This window comes from Muntiacus reevesi, chromosome 3, assembly GCF_963930625.1.
Source record: "Muntiacus reevesi chromosome 3, mMunRee1.1, whole genome shotgun sequence".
NCBI classification, from domain to species: domain Eukaryota; kingdom Metazoa; phylum Chordata; class Mammalia; order Artiodactyla; family Cervidae; genus Muntiacus; species Muntiacus reevesi.
Genome location: NC_089251.1, coordinates 187,408,822 through 187,421,457, shown reverse-complemented (window position 1 = coordinate 187,421,457; position 12,636 = coordinate 187,408,822). Strand labels below are relative to the sequence as shown.

Here is a 12,636-nt window from a genome sequence, read left to right as displayed (position 1 = left end):
CTTCCAGTAGGAGCTCCCTTTGCCTCCTCCGCTTCTTCATATCTGTTTATTTTTAATCAACACACAGTTAAATACAACCCTGAATGGAGAAAGTGGGCTAATGGATCAAAGGTGTTTCAAGGGCATTGCCACCAACACATCAGCAGTAGAATTTACTTGGCCCAAGGGGCCCAGCAGTCATTAAACAGGGGAGCAGGCTGGGGCACCAATGAACTCCCTGGCATTATGGTTAGCATTGACCCCAGTAGGGTGGGTGCACCTCCTGCTGGTCAGTAAATGAGGTAAATTTAATGGTAGCCTTTGAGGTGAACCAATGTTTTATTCCTTGGCCAAGGCTGAAAAACATGGCTGGCTGTAGGGAGCAGAGGGTGATATTTAGGAGTGTGGAGAGGCAGGCAAAATGCTCGTAAAGAGCTTGGAAAATGCTTATAAATGGGGCTGAGAAGAGAGGAGGCATTGGAAACAAAAGCAGATTTTCCAAACCAAATCTCTGAGATGCAATTACATTTCTTTTTTTTTTTTTTTTTTTTAAATTCTGGAGACAAGCTCTGGTTGAACTGTGTGGTGCAACTGCTAACAGCCTTTTGCCAGAAGGAGTCAAGAAAACACGGCAAAGAAATGTTTTTCTCCTTTAGGGAATATTGACTTTTCTCTTTCCTGTGACTGTGTGTTGTTTTTTTTTTTTTTTTTAACCCTACCTGGAAACAGTCATAGTTGTTGTAATCATAACCAACTAAATGCATGGAAATATATTAGCCTTGAAAGAACTTTCCATTAGCACATAGTGGAGTTGATGGAGTTAACACAGAATAATTAAAGTTTCAGAAGGTTTCCCCTTTTCCTTCACACTGTATTTGCTTAATTGATTTGGATAGTCCTAACTTTTGGCATTTAGCTTAAAGATGTTGTATCTGCTTTCACACTAAATCAAAGACAATTTTTTACTAAGTTTCAGTATTGTTTCGAGGCAAAGGGAATAGAATGCAATTGTAAACAAAAGAAGTAGGACTGACATGATGAAGGCAAATATAATCTAATTACCAGCTTAAATGTAAATTGTCATGATTGAGGGAAGAAGTTTATTTCCAATGACTTATGCTGCTTTAAATATATTTACCTGTCTTTCTAAAGTAAAAATATGATTTTCTTTATTTTTTCATCTTACTTTTGACTCTCGGAGTTTTTGATGTAAATGGTTTTTAAAACTGAAGGACATTATGGGGAAAGCATCAGTAAACTTACAGTCTTTTCTCATTACCAAAATATATATTTGGGAAACATTGGAGCATCATTATCTAATGATGGTAATTTAAATTTATGGCAATTTAAATTAGTCATGTGCAAAAGAACACTTGGCCTCTACTAACTACATAAATATTTCCTATTTTATCGGTCTATTTTCTCACAATAATGAAAGTAGAAAGAAGTCTTTGCCACTTCTAAATCCTTCAACTTGAAGTGGGCTAGGAGTTGATACTGTTTATGTCAATAAGGCATCTGAAGAATACTACTTCTTTAAAAAAAAATTATCCTGCTTCCTTAAGCCTCAAAAAAGCAGTGTCTTAAAGCTCTAATGCAGCAACGGTGAACGTTTGGATTGTTTTTCCCCGTGGTGGACAGCAGATAGGATTCTATCAGGGATGGTTCCCACAGTTAGCAATTTTATCTTCAAGGCCACGTGTGAAAGTCGGAAGTAAAAGCTCCAGACACCACCAGGGGGCGCCAAAGGACAGCAACTGTTTGCATAATAGGCTAACGAGCATTGCAGGAAGAGTGGAAGAGAATGACCCCTAGGTGGAAACTTGGATCCACCTTGGGCCTTGGGGGAGAAGCCTCTTATTTGTGCAAAGTGTCTTCATTCACTAGAGATAGAGGGGGCTATTGCAATAATCTGACAAAGTTCCTTATTTTATAAAGGACTCTACTGAGATCTAGAGAAATTAAGGAACATGTTCCAAGACCCACTGGTGGGCTGTGGCAGAATTGGGACCTGTACTGGGATGAGAACTGAGATGTCCAGATCCTTCCTTCAGAACTTCTTCAACTCTCCCATGCTATGTCCTCACAATGAAGACGCTGCAAGGGAAGTTTAAACATTGCACTTGACCTGGTTCCACTGATCTTTGCAACACTTGGGAGGATGGAAAATCATCTTTTTTCCTGAACCTCCATATTTTAATGAAAAGATCTTAAGTTTTCCCTCCCCACCCTCTCTGTGTTCTATTTAGGGAAGTCATATTCCTACTGGAGTGTGTTCTAATTCTTTCCTCACTTTTTATCTCTACTTTTTCAGTGAGGACCAGCTGTAGGATCTTTCTTATTTCTCTAGTCAGGACCCTGTTGGCTTCTTGTCAAAACTAACAAAATTTCTTATGCCAAAAAATACATTAGGAAGTAATATTTGAAAATATATGAAAATGTCTCTGTTATAATGCATGCTAAAAACCCATTTTCAACTGATACAAATATCTCCAGATAAAATCTATGTTCATGCTTTATGATAGAGATAAATCTATGTTCTGCTTTCTCCATAAACAACCGATTTCAGGCCCATATTCTGGATTGAGGTGAAAAGCCCACCGCATAAAGTAATTTAGAGTCAGAATCACAACGGAAAGCTTTTAGAGAGTCTATTGATTTTAACATGCCTGGTCCATAGGCGACTTCAGCGAGTCCACTTCTTCCTAATTTGACAGCTGCTTTGCTCTGGCCAGAGCTCGGACTAATGAGGTTACAGCTGTCAGGGTTAATCAACAGAGCCAAATATGAAGTAGGAATGGGTAGCTGGTTTCAGTTAATTTGTGCAAATGTACAGATTGGGTGGGCAATATTTACACTGGTGACTCAAAACAAACTTTCAGGAATGGAGCCAAGTATGATCTCATGTTTTCAGCTCTACCCAGGGGAGATAAGGCACAAATGACAGAAACAGGAGATGGCATAGAAAAAAGTTCAGAGCTCCGAACGACCCATGAAAAGCCCATTTATCTCCAGCATATTTTCCTCTTAACTGAGGATCTAATTTAATTTCCAGTCCTTGAGTCTGGTCATTCCTGAACAAGTTCTCAAACCGTCCTGATGATTCAGCTTGGGATTTGTGCGTCTTTTCCCCTTGCCATGGGGCTTTATGTAAGAGCTGCCCCTCCTCCAACCTGTATTCTTGTGAGAGCATCCAGAGTGCGTCCCTGATGGCTGCACATCCATTTTGTTATGAAAACATCATTCTATTAATATAAATACAGGCTGCATTTGCCAGGGCTGACTAGAACAGGTGCAAAGTCTTCAGATGCTTGCTGGTACCGAGAAATGAAAAGGGTGGACAAACAGTTTTCTGTGGTGGCAATGCTGGTGTCAATGTAACATTCATCTATGTTGCATTCCTTGATGTTCATGGAAGGTAGCCCAGGAAACTCAATATGACCCGCTTGTCGGGTGGTGAGAGAGGAAGGAGGAAGAGAAAGATAGTGATGACATGGTCTCTAGGATTCTGTTTATGCAAATACTCTCCTCTTGATCTGGGGCTCGCATGGGTTATGTATAGAGCGCCTCTGTCGAACCTCCTGCTGTGAGATACGGGATGCTGCCAACATAAATATTCTGCTGATGCTGAATTTAGAAAACAGCTTAAAGGCTCCTGATGTTTCTGTTCTTCCTCTTTTTTTTTTTTTTTAATTTTATCCATGTGACTGCCACTGTGTTGCTTGTGGTTTCAAATTCACTTTGTAGTTTTCCAGGCAAGAGAAAGTCATTGCTGAAAGGCACATCTGGGCTCCTGTTCCTATCATTAGACTTATCTCAAGATTTCTCCTGGTTTCATGGAGTGAAAGCTTTAAATGCATATGCCATCCGTGGAATAGTCTTAATAACTAAACAATAAATTCACTATGTGACCGTTGTGAATCTTAAGTGTGGGACTTTACACCTTGGGGGAACCCATCCTCAGAAGTGAGTTCCTAAGGATATATGAGTGTGTCACACAGGTGTACATACATACATAGGTAAATGTATAAACACACGTGCATAGAGTAATTTGGGTTAATTGTTGATGTTTCCATTGCGGGATTCTCTCCCACAGTGGCAGGCAGAATCCTAGGTTGACTTTTAGAATTCCTGCTCTTTGGGGTACACCTCCTCACCTTGAGTATGGGTAAGACCTGTGACGTTCTTACGGGTAAGAACTAACTCATTGGAAAAGACCCTGATGCTGGGAAAGATTGAAGGCAAGAGGAGAAGGGGACAACAGAGGATGAGATGGTTGGATGGCATCACCGGCTTGATGGACATGAGTTTGAGCCAGCTGGGAGTTGGTGATGGACAGGGAAGCCTTGCATACTGCAGTCCATGGGATCACAAAGAGTTGGATGTGACTGAGTGATTAAACTGAAGGCCTGTGAATGTGATGGGGTGTCAACTCTGGGATTATCTTGTGTTATGTGGCAGAGGGGAGAACATTTAAAACATGTAGTTCAGATTCTTAATCAGTTGACTTTAAATTAACTAGAAGAGAGATTATTTTAGTGGTCTGACCTAATTAAGTGGACCCTTTCAAAGAGGGAGTGGAACCCCCGCTGAGGTCAGAGATTCTCCTGCTGGCTTTCAAGGAATCAGCTCTCAGCCCCTGAGAGGTGGGTGGCAAGAACTACCGGGACCTGCTGGAGCTGAGACTGACCCCAGCTGCTGTCTAGAAAGAAGACAAGGACCTCAGTCATACCGCAGCAAGGAACTGAATTCAGTCACGACCTTGTGCGCGTAGAAGATCCTGAGCCGTAAACAGGATCACAGCCCTGACAGACACTTTGATTTTGGCCTGGCAAGGCCTTGAGCAGAGAAATCAGTTAAGCTGTGAAATGATAAATGAGTGTTACTTGAAGCAGCTGAGTTTATGGTAATTTGTGGCACAGTGATAGAAAATAGGGCTTCCCAGGTGGCGCTAGTGCTAAAGAACCTGCCTGTCAATGCAAGAAATCTGAGATGTGGGTTTGATCCCTGGGTTGGGAAGATTCCCCTGGAGGAGGGCATGGCAACCCACTCTCATATTCTTGCCTGGAGAATCCCATGGACAGAAGAGCCTGGCAGGCTCCTGTCCATAGGATCGCAAAGAGTAGGATACAGCTGAAGCAACTTAGTGCGCCCGATAGAAAACAAATACACCCAAATTCAGTACAAATTGTATGCAGACTTTGAACATCAACAGGACTGGCATTCTCAAGAGAGGGCAAAGTGTACCCACAGTGTGCAGGCCACAAATTACCTGCTACAAAGAACATCCAATTATAAATGGTGGCAGTGGTTGTTACATTCCTCTTGTCAAACATCTCATTTTCTTCTCTGCCTTAGGGTTAGTAGCTACTCTTTCATTTCTCAGAAGGGAGAGGAGCTTGTTTGAATTCCGATTGAAGGTTTCAAAACACAACATCATAATCAAGATGCATCATAGTTTTGTTATGGGATTAAATAATTATTCATGAGGACTCCTAGCTTTTTCTCGGTGCTGCCTTCCAAGAACAGCATGGCTCGTCTCTAGACTGGTCTTTTGGCCTTATGATGAAGAATCAGAAGGAAAGGAGAGGATGGCAGGAGACACACATGCAGGGTATTTTGTTTGAGGGAATTTGTCATGTCAGGGACCTTCCTGACCGTGAAACCGAGAATCCCATCCTCTGGTCCAGGAGGCACTGTCTAGTGTGTAGTGGGATTAATGAACAACTTTTAATTAACTACATTAAACAATGACATAGATGGCAGAAAAAAGGGAGATTTTAAAGAGGTATTCTCGACTTGGCAAATACCCCTCATGGTATTAAAAATTGAAATACATGACTGAAAAAATTTTGAAATGACTTTTGTGAGCTATTCTTTGAACTGTGACACCGCTCAAAGTCTGGACCGTGGGGATCAGAGGTTTGTAAACATAAGCTGGGCACTTATGACATTCCTGGCATTGGGCCCTTATGATCATGACAAGATGTATAAGATGCAGGTCTTTAAGGTATGGCACATGGAACTCTGCTCAATGTCATGTGGCAGCCTGGGTGGGAGGGAAGTTTGGGGAAGAATGGATACATGTGTATGTATGGCTGGATCCTTTCACTGTTCACCCAAAACTATCACAAAATTGTTAATCAGTGGGTAGTGGTTTGGTTGCTAAATCATCTCCGACTCTTGTAACCCCATGGAGTCCACCAGGCTCCTCAGTTCGTGGGATTTCCCAGGCAAGAATACTGGACTGAGTTGCCATTTCCTCCTCCAGAGGATCTTCCCGACCCAGGGATCGAATCTGCATCTCCAGTGTCTCATGCGTTGGCAGGCAGATTCTTCATGGGCTGAGCCACTAGGGAAGCTGTTTAATTGGTGCTCCAATACAAAATAAGAAGTTTAAAAGTGAAAAAAAAATTGGAAAAGAAAAAACAGGAAAAAAAGATGCAGGTCCTGCTTTAATGCTTCTGATGTCGTGGGAGGTCATATCAGGAGGTTCACCCTTCACTTGTTTTTGCTAAGAGTAGCAGGACAGATTCAGACACTCCAGTGGGCTCCAGCACAGCCCCCCCAGCCACACTGGGGACAACGTGCATAGGCCTGCAGCTCACGCATGTCCAACCTGAACCCCTGAGCAGAAGTGATACAGAAGAACTACCCAACATTTTCTTTACTACAATGAATTGCTGATGTTCTCAGTCCTGATTTCATCCCATGATTTCCAAGCCCAGTGTAATTACTACTAATCTAGATTGTATACAGGGATGCAAAACTTTAAGGAGGAGGGAGAGAGCATGGTTATATCTGCAGTTATTTTATTTTTTTTATTTTTATTTTTTTTTAATTTTAATTTTTTTAATTTTTCAGTGGGTTTTGTCATACATTGATGTGAATCAGCCATAGAGTTACACGAATTATTTTAAAATAAATCATCAGCATGCAAAGCTTGGCTAGAGACATATGAAAATGGAAAGCTGCTCATTCTTTGAAGAATAAATGTTAACAAAACCATAGCCTGTGGGCCAAACCCAACCAGGATTCTACTTTTGTAAATAAAGTTTTATTGGAACCAAGCCATGTTCATTTGGTGACACAGTGCTATGGCTGTGTCTTTTTTACATTGAAGTCCAGTTGATTTACAATGTTGTGGTAGTTTCAGGAATACAGCACAGTGATTCAGTTATTCAAATACATTTATATATACTTTTTCAGATTCTCTTCCCTTACAGATTATTACAAAATATTGAGTATAGTTCCCTGAGCTATACAATATGTCCTCGTTGGTTATCTATTTTATATATAGTAGTGTGCATATGTCAATCCCAAACTCCTAATTTATCCTTCCCCACTTTCTCCTTTGGTAGCCAAAAGTTTGTTTTCTGTGTGTGACTCTATTTCTGTTTTGTTAATAAGTTCATTTGCGTCTATTTTCTTTTTTAAGACTCCACATATAAGCGATTTTATGTGACATTTGTCTTTTTCTGTCTGGCTTACTTCACTTAGTGTGATAATCTCAAATTCATCCACGGTGCTGCAAATGGGACTTTTTCATTCTTTTTTTTATGACTGAGGGATATTCATGCTATAATGGCAGAGGTGAGTAGTTGAGACATAGCTGAGACACAGATCATCCAGCAAAGCCTGAAGTATTTCTACTAGGTCCTTTAGAGGAAAGTTTGCTGACCTTTATTTTAGAAAGACGTCTCTTATTTTTCCTGTCATGAAAAACAATGGGAAAAAAATCTTTGTGGTAAAAGACTATAGTCATTTAGGAAGATTTAGGGAAAGAAGACATTTATGTGGATCAATTTGGAAAATGTTTAACTCTGAAAAAATAATCAGCGGTAACCATGCTTTCTTTTAACTAAGCTAAGTATTCTGCAAGCACTGCTCTATTGGATCCCATAATAGCTCTATCAGGTCGTATTATTCCCGTTTTACAGATTAAAAAGCTGAAGCTGGGGTAGGATAAGGAATGGTAAAGGATTGTTGCATCTGGGATTCAAACTCATGTATTCATGTCTGTTTGAATCCAGAGCCTGTGAGCGGAACATCACACTACCATAAACTGTCAAGGCAATAAATACTGGTGTCTCCAGCACAAGCAGCCAAGAGAGAAGAAAATCTTCCTATTTTTAATCCAATGCATATCTTGGGATTAAAATTGAGTAATATAAAAATTAGTGTAGAGTAAAAAGATTCATTTCACCCGCTAAACGTGCCCTCAACAATAGAGCAGCTTTTCAGTCTGTCTTGTCTGAAACTTCCTATATTTATTCCCTGTCTTTGAGGAGTAAAAGTCATTCATTGATGCAATAAACATTTACTGAGTATTTACTGTGGCAAGGTACAGCCATCGAAGACAGTCCTTTTCTCCAAATGAAATGATGTTTACTCACATTAACTTCTGTTTCCACCTTCAGGACAAGAAGATGGGACTTGCTAAATGGACATATTTGTTAGGCAAAAGCTTTCAGCTACAAAAAGGAAGATATCTTTTGGAGGCCAATTTAGTAATGTTCACATGTCAAGGAGTCTCCTCTCATGTGTGTTAGCCTCCTCCATCTAACCTAGGAGGTCAAGGTGAGGTTCTCAGTAAATGGTCCTAGAATTGAATAGGATTGGTTTGCCTGGGAATAAAACAAGGTTTCTGTTACTAAGGTTTGGAAAAAGTCTTTGAAGGCCATTGAAAACCAGGGCTCAGGGAATACCAATTATAATTTATTTTTATTGTTTTGCATTCCAAGATTGCAACTGATCCCTGAAAACATCTTTAGAGTAGTCGATCTCGTGGGAGCGAGGTGGGTGGTCTTGCCTCCCAGGGGATGTTTGAAAATGTCTGCAGACATTGTCACGGCCCCAGGGAGAGGGCTACTGGCCTCTGGTGAGTAGAGACCAGGAATGCTGCTAAACATCCTACAACACACAGGATGGCCCCCAACAGATGAAAGTAGGGCAGAGGTAGAGAAATTGCAGCTTAGAGGTTTTTAGCTTTGGAGGGCCCGAGAACACTTCTCCAGTTTAATAGTCACATAGACAGAGTGAAAGTGTAAGTCAATCCGTCCTGTCCAACTCTTTGCAATCCCATGGACTACACAATCCATGAAATTCTCCAGGCCACAATACTGGAGTGGGTAGCCATTCCCTTCTCCAGTGGAACGTCCTGATCCAGGAATTGGACCGGGATCACCTGCATTGCAGGTGGATTCTTTACCAACTGACCTATGAGGGGATCCCACATAGAGGAGAGATCAATTCTAGTTTGCTTAAGAAGATGCTTATGTAACAGCAGAATCTAGCCCATTAATGGTGTTACTACCACTGACTTATTTGTTGAAATAGAATGAATTTTCAGATCCATCTACTGTATTTTTTTTTTAATAGCTTGTAACATCATTAGACTCATCTTCCTCTCTTAGGGTTTAACAAAGTACTCCAAATGGATGACTGAAACAACAGAGATGTGTTGTCCACAGTTCTGGAGGCTGAAAGTTCAGGATCACAACATTGGCAGAGTTGGATCTCTCTAAGGGCTCGAGGGGAAGCCTGTACTGTGCTTGTCTCTGAGCTTCGGTCATCTTTGACTTCTGCGGCACCCTGATCTCTGCCCTCAACTCACGTGGCATCTCCCTGTGTGTGTCTGTGTCCAGTTTCCCCTTTTTATAAGGACACTGGTCATGCTGGATTAAAGCTCATCCTAATGACCTTATTTTAACTTGATGACCTCTGTAAAACACTCTATTACCAAATAAGGTCACAATCTGAGGCCCTGGGAGTTAGGACGCCAATCTCTCTTTTTTTTGGTGGGGTAACAATTCAACCTGTATAGCACCATAGGTCAGCCCTATTTTAGAAATAGCCAGTTCGGTTGTTACGCATGTCTAAGCTTACTGAGTGTCCACTTCCCTTTTGAGACTCGAGAAAGGCAGATGTTTCCAGGAGACCCAGTGGGAGAGATGAAATGATCATTCCATGGTGAAATAGTACAATTAAGGTGAAAAGGAATTATCCTTCAGTTCACTCATGGCACCTTTCTTTACCACAATAAGTGATTTAAAAGCTCCTTGTAAAAAGCCACGTCTAGTATACAAGCAATAAAGAAGAGGTTTGATTGTGGAAAAGCTGTATTTCTCCTGAAACTGAACCTGAGCAATTTCATCTGTGCTTAAAGAGAGCCGGAGCCAGGCAGACTTGCTGCCCTCGTCACCCACTTTCCTGAGGGTGTCCCGCAGATTGTGGTCCCCTCCAGTGGTCAGCAGGAGGCTCCAAGAAAAGAGCTCGATGTGCTCACTGCCAGCCTGAAGTGACCAGCCCAGATTACCTGTGACCTTTCCCAGGAGTGGGAGCAGTGAAACCTTCTGGAGAGAGCGAGCGATAAAGAAATTTCGACTTCATTCTTTCATGGGTTTGCTCATAGGAATGTTTATGGGTGAGACACTAAGAATAAACCCAGTTATTGAAGAGGGAGCTGGGAAGCTGACAAGCATGGCTAAACTCGGCAGAGAAATTTGATGAGGAAATTAGATGCTGTGTAGATGGTGTGTAGTGATTAGTCTTCTGAAAGCCAGGATTATTATATAAGTGAGTGGGGGAAGGGCAGTTCATTGTGTGCAGCAGATCCCGTTTATTCAGGTATTCTTCCAGCTAATTAGACCCATCATGCTGCCTTTGTACACAAATTTCTCACAGACCTTTTTCCACGGTGTACTTTAGTGAGGTGAAACGCCAAAAGTGGCATTCCCTTTCAGAAGCAGATCTCAGAAAAACTAAGATTAATGAAAATGAACAGCTAAAATCTATTCCTGTAATAAGTAAGCCGATGCGTTTAAACTTTGTATATGCATTATTAATTAAGCCAATGCATTTTAAACTTTATGCATTTGTTAATACTTGGATTTGAGTGTACCTATGGCAATGAAGATTCCTGGTCCTATAAACATACAATACAGAGGAAAAGAGATACATTAAAAGCCCTCCCCGAATGAGCATTGAAGTCTTATTCTGTGACTTCTATCCCAACCAGCCCAGATAGAAAGCTTATCCTCGAAACCCTCAATCCTCATATAATTGTTCATTCTGAAAGGCTTTTCTAGGTTTGCTTTTGTTTAGTCTATCTAATGAGATAATATGTAACAAGCTTACCTGGCACGGTACCTGGCACATAGTAAGTGCTCAATAAATTGGATTATCCTCTCCTCATTTTAATGCTGGTCTTCACCCCGGCTCCCAGTCCTGTGATCACACTCAGAAAGCAAAGACACCATTTGTTGGTGAGAAATGGTGTAAAACTGGCCTCTGGGCTGAGCTCACGGCGTGGCTGTTCTGGTGCTTTGCTCAGCACGCTCTGCCCTGTCACAGGCGGCCAGACCAGCTGCAGATTAAATGGCTTGTTTAAACTGCGGTAAACAAATTTTATATGTGGATTTCTTTGACAGCCATTATGACCCTTTTGTGGGAAAAACTCAACCTTAGCAAAGTAAAAATTCAAGTGACTGCAAATGTGGTCCATGTTTCAGATTGTGCAGACGAATTTTTCTGTCCCAAGTGGCAAGACGCAGGGAGAAAGCATTTTCCTGCCTAACATCAAGCATGAAACTAGCAAAACTACTTCTTGAGGTGTCTCCTAAAACAGTTTCATCTTTAATTTTTTTTAAATTATGCATTTCATCTGACCATGTAGTCATTGCTTTAAATGAACTACAGCTGACCCTCTATATCTGGGGGCTCTTCCGTTCATAAATTCCACCCAGCCCAATGTTTGAAAAAACATTCCAGGAAGTCCCCAAAAACAAAACCTAAAATTGCCATGTTCCAGGCAATTATTTACATGGCATTTACATTGTATTTGCAATTGTTTACTTAGCATTTACATCGTATTAGGTATTATAGGTAATCTAAAGTAGATTTAAATTATACTAGAGGAGATGCGTAAGTTATATGCAAATACAGTGCCATTTAATACAAGGGACTTGAGATCTGTGGATTTTGGTACATGTGGGTGTCCTGGAACCAGGGGATAACTGTATTTGATTTTGCATGATGTTTGTTTAAACATATATCCTCCAGGTCACCCAAAAGAGAAGGAATATAGACTAGTAATGAATTAATTTCCTAGCGTTTAATTAACTAATAAGGACAATTATACTGAATCAACTCTTATTATAAGTAAGACCTGCCACAGAGACTTCTCCAGGTCCGTGTTGAAATTGCACGCATTTGGCATAGAGACCATCACTGCGTCTCAGGCTATCATCATCACAAATAGACTTTGCTCCTTTTTCTTAAATCTAACCCAAGGTTTTGTGTATACACTAAGAAGTAAGGCATACACCAAAAAACAAGGAATTACTTAATAATGCTGACATGTTATTTAAATGAAGTTAAGCTTATTTAATGTACAGTATACTTGGTGGTGCTAGTGGTGAAGATTTTTGGAGGAAGGCATGACAACCCACTCCAGTATTCTTGCCTGGAGAATCCCCATGGACAGAGGAGCCTGGCGGGCTACGGTCCATGGAGTCACAGTGGTAAAGAACCCGCCTATTAATGCATGAGACAAAAGAGATATGGGTTTGATCCCTGGATCAGAAAGATCCCTTGGAGGAGGGCATGGCAATCCACTCCAGTATTCTTGTTGGGAAAACCCTCATGGACAGAGGA

At 41.0% G+C, this 12,636-nt stretch overlaps 1 long non-coding RNA gene across 1 annotated transcript in view; it reads right to left on the bottom strand.

Moving 5' to 3' along the window:
• Positions 1-11,257, bottom strand: part of LOC136163340 (uncharacterized) — a 47,174-nt gene extending 35,917 nt beyond the window's left edge. The window contains exon 1 of the long non-coding RNA XR_010662222.1: positions 11,119-11,257. This is a non-coding gene — a long non-coding RNA (uncharacterized lncRNA). The remainder of the gene's footprint in view (positions 1-11,118) is intronic.
• Between the last annotated feature and the right edge of the window lie 1,379 nt (positions 11,258-12,636).